Source organism: Sinohyriopsis cumingii, unplaced genomic scaffold, assembly GCF_028554795.1.
Source record: "Sinohyriopsis cumingii isolate HCF-2022 unplaced genomic scaffold, ASM2855479v2 utg001870l, whole genome shotgun sequence".
In the NCBI taxonomy this organism is placed as follows: Eukaryota; Metazoa; Mollusca; class Bivalvia; order Unionida; family Unionidae; genus Sinohyriopsis; species Sinohyriopsis cumingii.
Genome location: NW_028316076.1, coordinates 309,286 through 319,217, shown reverse-complemented (window position 1 = coordinate 319,217; position 9,932 = coordinate 309,286).

Here is a 9,932-nt window from a genome sequence, read left to right as displayed (position 1 = left end):
TTGAGGAAGTAAAAGGCAATGACGTGCCGTGTCGACCCACACAAGACCTGAAGTGTTAGCTCAAATCCGTGTCAGCGATTTCGAAGACGACATAACTGAGCTTTAATCAATGCTCTCCATTAATCCCACAAAGCCACGATTTCTGATTCACGCCAAAAGAAATTTCGTTCGGTCCATAAAAAATAGTATCACATCTGAGAAACGCAAAAACGAACTTCCAGAAAACTGAGAACGACGGCTTACACCCACAACGTGAAATGTATGAGTTCAAGTAGTGCGTAATACTTAGTCAAATTAAATTTTTATAGTCAAGACAAAACGATCTCTTTTCCAAGAAGAAAGCAGACACCAAGCGACAATGGCGATCCGTGTCACACAACACTTTTCAAAATGCGTATTATTAGAGGTTTGTTCTAGCGATCTGCACGGTTAAATTAAATGTTGATGTATTTTGCAATAAGACGGACACAATTTCCATGGGATCGTCCATGGTACCATTATTCGTGCATTAGTTTAATTTTTTAAATATTCTTTTATATATAAATCGCCTATAGGATAGACCCAGTAAAGCATGGCCATTCTCGTCACTGTGTGAATAACGACTCAAGTCAATTCGAAGTGAACGCGGTAAGAAAATAAGTATAGCCAATGAAATGGCTTACAACGGGTGATGCATTGTTTTGTTCTAGGACTGTGTGACATAAAAATCTCTACGCTCTTGCGTTGCTACCATAACAGTACAGACAGACTCGAATGTGAACTTACAAGCCTTCTTTGTGTATTGTACCATTTCTTCTTACTAGATCAAAATACTGAGCATCACAGTATTGGTTCGCGTTTTCAAGCTGACCATTTTTTTATATCTTAGTTAAACATTTTACGTAAACACTCACACTCACATCGGTAGAGTCAGAACAGAGGTGTTACAGTATTGAGGGGCATGCTATCTTTTTTTTTCTTCAAACTAATAAATTTGGGGTTTATATGAAGTAAAGAACAGTACAGTGAACCTCAAGGATGATGACCCAATCTGTCTGTCTATTGATGCGTGTATTTACTTAAGAAGAAATATGACCTCTAAAACACAGAGAGATACGGCAAGCATGATTAGAATGAACACAACGATGTTTTCCTTCACGCCCGTGTAATTTAGAGTTTCAATCCTCTTTCAAGACAAACTTGGTCTCCTTTTATAGGGCTTGAAATAAAAAACACTGAAAATCTTAAGCACTTTGCTATAGATAATTTCATCAACAGACTAAACAACATAAATACCGTTACAACACCGGAAAGCCTTAAACCTTCTATCAAAAAGAAATGCATCAAAAAATTAAAGATTAACGATAACTAACCAATGAAACCGAATTTAACAAAGGCAATGACATGCGAAGAAATGTCTTTCGCTTTGGAAAGGTAGGCGAATGTAATCTGTCATGGACCATCAACTTGAAAAAATTACAAACAGAGAGAAATCTGAATTCAAAATTCATTTTTTTTTTTTTAAATTGTTTTGTTTCTTTTTTCTTTCTTGGAAAAAATCTAAGCACTAATATAGAGTGGAAAAGGGAAAATGCACATAAAAGCTTTGATATTTCTGAAAAAATGAGGGGATATTCCTAACTTTCATAATCATCTATATATGCTTGGACTTGTCTGTGACTTATCCACAAAACAAGATGTATATATTTCTGGTCAAGCTGCAAGTGTGTGCGTGTTTTGGAAAATGGTAAAATTTGGATATACAATTTTCTCGTGACACTTATAAAGTGAAGAGTCTGTGCATGTGTCAAAAGCCAAAGTCATATAAGTTTTGTATTTTGTACGGCTTGTAAAGATTTCCACTTTAGAAAATGTGAAGTATCACAAGTTCTTATCACAAACAGAAGTGGAACATAGGGGCTTGCAAGAAAGAAAATAACCCAGACAGTTGGTGTCATCAAGAGTGCTAGAGACGGTACCCGAACTTGCTTGCTTGCTTACTTGAATTAAAGTGATTTTCGCTCCAATGGAGCATGTATCACTGGTTTAGTCACGCACCGCGTGATTTTTATTTACTCCTGGGGAAGGAAAGAGAGTCTCATCCCCCAGGCTTTTATGTACTCACGGACTACTTTTAAATTTAGCCACTCAAGGTGTAGGACTAACTAGTCCTTAACAACCTGACGGAAAGGCTTTAAACATGAGTGGGAATAGTCTCACCACACACTCATTTTTCTTAGTTGGTTTGAAATGCCTCAGGTGTCAACCCAAGCAGTATGTAAAGCCCGCTACGATTGGTCGGTAGCGATGACGTCACATTAGGACACATGGGCGTGTGGCAGGTGGAAATCGTTCCAGATTCTGTCACGTGTACGATGTCCGAGCATGGTAAAGGATGAAAAAAGGTGCTCAGCAAGCCAGCGATAGATGTTAAGTACTCCCCAAAACGCTAGCCCGTACTTATTTCAAATCAAGTCGTGTCACTAAAAAAGAAGACGTGTACGACATCGAAGGCATTTTCAAACGCAGAACCTGTAAAGTGGGCAAACGATGTGTCAAAGAAGTCAAAGTACATTGGAAAGGATATCCACCCAGTTTTGATTCTTGGATCGACGCTTCGCAAGTCATCGACTATAAAAAGAAATGACAATCATGCCCTTTCACACAGATTCAGCTACTGTAATCACTCATTCACCCAGTTCTTCTCTGCAAGATTTGCAAAAAAAAAACCTTGTGGGTGTGGTGTGGAGAACGTGTGCCTAAAACTCAAATCGTCTTTTTCTGCCAAATTTTCGTGGTGTATTGTATCATCGGAGCAGCCATTGCCAATTTGAGTTTGCAACAAGGAGACAAACAATTGTGGACCATTTTATTAAGCAGTTGCATCGGTTACCTGCTTCCTGAAATTCTCCTCGAACGGATAAGAACGGGAATCTTGCGTCCAGTGTCAGTCACCACTCTAACAACAACAACAACAACAACCTCATTTTGGGCGGAGACACTCCTCTGACTTCCAGTAACCCCTCGGACAGTCACAGAACTCTGGAGTTATGAACAAAAACAACCAATTTTACTTAACCTTACCCAGTGACAGTTCTATGGAGGTGTTTCCCAACAACACTTTTTGTGCTGTTACACGGTCAAGTTATCTCAAACCATCCATTTAGATCACGAAGCCCATTGGGAAGTGGCTTTGGTGGAAATTATTCACCCAACACAAATCAAAAACATCACCGAAAAGCAAAACACTTTCGAGGTGGAAATCCTGAATGCCCAATTGGAAGAAGAAATCAATAAAATCGGGTTTTTAGGGGACACAAGACCAGCCAACAATCCAGCCTTCATTATCTACACCTTGAAAATTCCTTCAGGTTATTATTTTAGTGGTGAACATTTGGTGGACACTATTGCGGACAGGTTCAACTTAACCTTTGGCAAAGCACTGAACAGAGCCAAAAAAAATGTGAAGATTGAGTACCATAAAGTGGCTCATCGTCTCATGATCAAATTTCAAGATACGGACACACTGTCCCTCAGGTTTAATGGTAGGTTGTTTGAAATTTTGAGTGGACATGCAGAAATGTTCGCAAACAATTTGAGCCCCAAGATCAACAGTAATATGGATTTTTACAGAGCTTTTGGAAACCCGGTAGAACTGAACCAAGGACTGAATTTGATCGTTGTGTATTCCGATGTGGTGGAGTACAACGTGGTGGGACACACCTCCGTACCGTTACCGCGTGTCATTCCTTTCAAAGTGGATAGTGCGACGACCAGCGACCAGGAAGGTGGAAACACCTATCACGTAAACCGCGAATTTGTACATCTTCATTATTTGCCCGTGAGTAAGTCGTATTTGGACACTGTCAACATTGCTATAAAAGGAGATCTGGGACAAAATATTCCATTCATCAAAGGGAAAGTTACAGTGAAACTCCATTTTCGAAAACGGTTCTCTAACGAATTGTAAGTCAAGACAGCGACGATGGACATTTTCACCCTATACAATCCGGCCAGATTCGTGTGGAAATTCAGTTTGCAGAAAATCTAAGCGCAGATAATATGGTGAACGTCATCCTGTATGCTGAATTTGACAATACGATAGAAATCAACAGTTTGAGGGAAGTCATTCTAGACTATTAGAAGTCATGGAAAACTTTTATCAATGTTTATATAGCAGGGATTCTTTGGACATGGAATGTGAAGATCCTGAGGAAGGAAAACCCCAAGACAAAGACGAAGAAGTCACCATGATGAAGTCTAGATGGCCAGAACAAGAAGCCCATTTAGTTTCCTGTTATGCTATAGTCTTGGCAGAAAAAAATGAAGGAATTGATCAAGAAAGATTGCTATGGATGTCACAACGATCATCCCAGTCAAATTCAACACGATAAATGCCTGATGTTGAGTCAAGAAGAAAAATTGGACGAATATCTGGACGAAGCTTGGAGTCTCATCTCGGAAGAAGACGTGTTGCAACAGTGGTATAAAGGCTTGCGTGAACATTATTTTCCTCCATTAACAACTCAAGAGATCCATCGCATCGAAGCTCTCTTGGATCAGAGTTGGGAGACGAGACGAAGAAACGGTTACTTGTCAGACATTTTCAAGCAAAAATTCAGGTTCGAATTGATCACTTATCATTACCTGTGAAGATGAAAAAAACATGGATACCTGGGAACTTTATTACCTTTTGAACCACAGCTCGTACACGGCTTCTTGGAATCCTGTCGTATGTGCCAAAGATGAACTCCCGCATCGCAAACCTCAAGACCATCAAGCTTAAGTGAACTCATACATTTCACGTTGTGGGTGTAAGCCATCGTTCTTAGTTTTCTGGAAGTTCGTGTTTGCGTTTCTCAGATGTGATATGGACCGAACGAAATTTCTTTTGGCGTGAATCAGGAATCGTGGTTTTGTGGCATAAATGGAGAGCATTGATTAAAGCTCAGTTATGTCGTCTTCGAAATCGCTGACACGGATTTGAGCTAACACTTCAGGTGTTGTGTGAGGCAACACGGCACGTCATTGCCTTTTACTTTCTCAATGAAATCGTTTTTTATTGCAAAATTACATTTGACTAGGTTTCATACGCAGCAGGTCCCTGTATATAGGGAGAGTGTCTTAGCGTCAGAGTATTCATTCCACTCTCAAACGATCAAGAAGATGGAAGAGTCAGCACAGATCGACCTGCTGGTCAAATATATGCTAAAAGTAATACGAAAGCATAATTCACAGGCGAAAGTGGCAACAAAACTTACTGTTTTAGTCGTTGATTTGATGAGATTCATACGAAAGTGTGTAAGTGCTGATGAAGTTTGGTATGTCTGCAAAGGTAAATGGGTATTTGTCTCCAGAATACCTGTTTCGTCTAAGAAAGAGAGACAAAAGTCAAGATACCTAATATCGTTGTCAGGAGAAAGGACACTGGGATTCAGAGTGCCCTAAGAGAAAAGAGAAGAAACAGAAACAAGACGAAAAAGAGAAGAGGGATTCAGAAGAAGAAGAAATTGAAGATGAGGAAGAACTTGTGCCATTGAAGACATGGAAATGGAAAAATTGCCAATGTGAGCCGATGCTTTGGCCCGGATGTGAAATTTCATACTACCTTCTAAAAGAGAATATACCAGAAAGAAAACGTAAGTGTCTCTTGGTCTTGACATTGTATAATAAGGATGGTGTATTTTGTTTTTACTCACACTTTATCAAATTGTGCTCTTTCACCTCTCTCTATCCCTCTGGATCATGTTTTAGTTAGAATTGAAGTGGAAAGATGTTTTCCTTCACGCTCTTTAGGCATGCAAGTCGGTAAACAATAGTCAGTCTATTCATCCATCATTTTGTGTCATGATGTTTCCTAAATCACACACTGATGCCATAAAATAACGGGTTAAATGGGTTTCGTTGTGTTGTAGTGTTGGGGGTGGGGTGTCGGGTGTAGGTGTTTGGCAGAGTTGATCATTGCAGGTGAGGGCTTAGGTGCTTTCAAAAAACTTTTTCTTCTTCACTCTGTGTTGATGGAATATAATGGGTTATTTTCTTCACTCTCTGTTGATAGTATATATAAAGGGTTATTTCTTCACTCCGTGTGGATAGTGTATAATGGTTTTCTTCTTCCCTCTGTGGTGTGCGTGTTTGTGTGTGTGTGTTCGCGTACATTGTGTAGATCGTATATTTGGTTGGGTTTGTTTCTTCTTCCTCTCGAGTTTGGATAGTATATTTTGGGTTTGTGTGCGTTAGCGACATTGTGTGGTTAGTATATTAGGGGTTTTTATGCGTTAGCGACGTTGTGTGGACAGCTTATTTGGAGTTTGTACGCGATCGCTTACGCTTCTATGAATAGTGTATTTTGGTTTTGTTTTCCCTCCCTTCCGTGTGGATAGTATATTTTGGGTTTGTTTTCCCTCTCTTCCGTATGGATAGTATATTTTGGGTTTGTATGCGTTAGCGACGTTGTGTGGATAGTATATTTTAGGTTTGTACGCGTTAGCGACGTTGTGTGAATAGTGTACTTGGGGTTTGTATGCGTTCGCGTACGTTTGTATGGATAGTACATTTGGTGTTTCTTTGCTTTCGCGTACGTTTGTGTGGATAGTTTATTTGGGGTTTGTATGCGTTCACGTACGTTTGTATGGATAGTATATTTCGGGTTTGTGTGCGTTCGCGTACGTTTGTATGGATACTATATTCGGGGTTTGTTTGCGTTCGCGTACGTTTGTGTGGATAGTATATTTGGGGTTTGTATGCGTTCGCGTACGTTTGTGTGGATAGTATATTTGGGGTTTGTACGCGTTAGCGACGTTTTGTGGATAGTATATTTGGGGTTTGTATGCGTTCGCGTACGTTTGTATTGATATTATATTTGGGGTTTGTATGCGTTCGCGTACGTTTGTATGGATAGTATATTTGGGGTTTGTATGCGTTCGCGTACGTTTGTATGGATAGTATATTTGGGGTTTGTATGATTTAGCGTACGTTTGTATGGATAGTGTATTTTAATTTTGGTTTTATTCTTCGATCTGTGTGTGTGTTTGTGTGTGTGTGTTAGTGGAAGAACGTCTGGATAGTATATTTGTGTTTTTTTTTATCTTCCCTGTGTAAATAGTATATTTTACGTTTGTTTTTTCTTCTTCCCTCTGTGGTGTGTGTGTGTGTGTGTGTGTGTGTGTGTGTGTGTGTGTGTGTGTGTGTGTATTGGTCTCTGTTTGTCCCAATAAAACTCCCTTTATCCCTATCAAATACATTCTACCTACCTACAGTTGCGCGTATTCAGGTCAGCCACTTGCAACACTGTTGCCATTTATCCCCTAGTCTCCAGTACAGTGACGTCACTGACGCTGGAAATTTTGAGACTATAAATATGGACTTGGGGTTTTCCACAGGTTATAACTATACATATGTACTAGAATTCATAAACAGGAACGTCACTCAAGTTGAGGCTATAAGAGGATAGTGGGGTTTTCCAAAGGAATATCCCACAAGTTGTAGCTATAAATAGATAGTGAGATTTCATAGAAATTTCAGCTGATTATAGCTATAAATAGATACATGGGTGTTTATCCACGATCGTCACACAAGTTGATATTGTAAGTAGTTACTAATTTTATTCATTTTAGTCTAAACTATTGTAACTTAATTTTCGGGGATATGTTTATTTTCCTTTAAATTCTTTGACAATTTCGTCATTTTAGCGTTACTTTTAGTCACATCCATTTTGTCGTTGAGCATTTCCTTGATTATAGCCATTTATAGCATCATTACAATTGTGCAAATGTTTGAACACTCCAGCAAGATTTCAGGTCTTGGTAATGCTTTATATATAAATCTCACGCTTGTACTAGTGTATGTATGTCTCTGCCTCTGTTGTGTTTGACCCTCTACCATCATTGTCCCTAGACAGTCCCACCATGTTCAATTCCCCTTGACGCTATACAGTCCCACGATTTATTCCCATGTTAAATTCCCCTTGACGCTATACAGTCCCACTCTGTTCAATTCCCCTTGACGCTAGACAGTCCCACGATTTATTCCCATGTTAAATACCCTTGACGCCGAATCGTCCCAATTTTACGTAATGTTAAATTTCCCATTGACGCCAAATCGTCCCAGGGGTGTTTCTAATGGTAAGTCCCATTGACGCTGAATCGTCCCACATAACTACTTCGGTATGTAATGCTTTGACCGTGCAACAATTGGTATGAAAAGATTTCAAACCATATACTGTACTCGTGGAAATAACGATGCTCTAGTGGCTTTAAGTGTGCATATTCCTTATTCCGTAAACTCTCCCCAATACGAGAGTACGGTCTGGATTGTAGACTAAAAGCTACTTTTTGTAACGTGATGTTAATTTTGAAGGATTGTAATCCCTGTCATCCTTCGCTCAAAATAGAGTACACAAAATAGGATATCCAAAGAAAATGTATGGAGTGACCGACAGCGAAGACTGACAAAAACCAGCAGGTTTAATTAAAAGAAAGCCAGAAAAACACTTTTCTGAAGTTGTCCGTTAGCATATCTCTGTATTTCCCACACCTACACGGTTGTTAAGATCTTTGACTTTGGTTATCTTGGACCCCTCTGTTACCGATAGTAGTTATGTACTGAACATTCTCAGAACTGTTTCTACTACCATTTATTGGACATGGTACAGTGCAAGTGGAAAAAAAATTTTTGATAGAATACTATGTTATTAACACATTGTATTGTATTTCCCAGGAAGGCAACTCATTGATTCATTCAGGAAAGTCTTTGGATTATTGCTTGATATCTTCCACACTCTCAAATGTCATTCAAGAAGTCCTTAAACCAACTACCGAGTCTACTAACCATTTGCATACTCAGGGACGGTATCACGTCCTTTCCTACATTGAAGCTGTATCTAGTTTGCATCTCCCGTTTCGTCATGACCTATCGTCTTGATTTCGATTGATTGAACAACAACTTTCCTGATCGATGAGGCCAACAAATTGAGTGTGATGTAAGATGTCTGAATATCCACGACAAGTTCTTGAAGGAGCCTGCCAAACTCTGGATGATATAATTGGCCCTCTCTGCTGATTTCACAAGTTGATTAATTGCGGATGGATTGAGTACCACCGAACTGGCGAGGCTGTTATGATGTCATTTATAATCTCTGCCATGATGTAGTGTAGTCTGGCAGAGTGAATCGCATTTTGAAGTTGTCGAACTAGTGTTGAATAATGTCTCTAAAAGTCTTTGGCTCATGATACTTCTAAAGAATCAGGGTTATCAATTTGTGTGAAATACTGCCATATGTTCTTTGCCTTGCTATGGTATTATACACGTGTTCAATGGTCTTTCAAGATGGTCAATTACCTGTCCTTGATGTCACCATTCTTTTCACGGTTGCTACTTAGTGTTTCCTTAAGGACACGGATCCATGAGATAAGGCAATATTTACAAAAAGTCTTATGTACTGCGATAAGATAAAGGTACCCTTTACTCGATCAATTGGGATCTTGCAATTAAGGCTCTGGAGGAGTACGTCAGCAGTTAATGAGACTTATCTCAAACAGATTAGCTTTTCCATCGCCCCACTCTTTTTAAATTTAGCTTTTAATTAGTCACATTTCAACTTTCCGATATTACTTTGTGACAAAGCATCAGCTAGTTTCAGGTAATTGCCTATTAGCTAATGCTATTTCAGGGATAAAATGTTAATTTGATGATGTTGGTGACAACCCTATAAACTGCGCCAAATCATCATTGCTTTCTTGTTTGTTTACGTCACCAATTAGACTATTTTACTCTTCTAGTATTATTTATATACATATTTGCAGGCGACAGTCATATAATGTAAATGTAAAGTATGTACGCTGTATTAAGGATATAAAACGAGATGTATAAATCTTTAATTAAAAAGAAACAAGGCTTGCCGAGTTTCTTTAAAAGAAAAATGTATCATTGATAGAGAATGCATACGGTACATA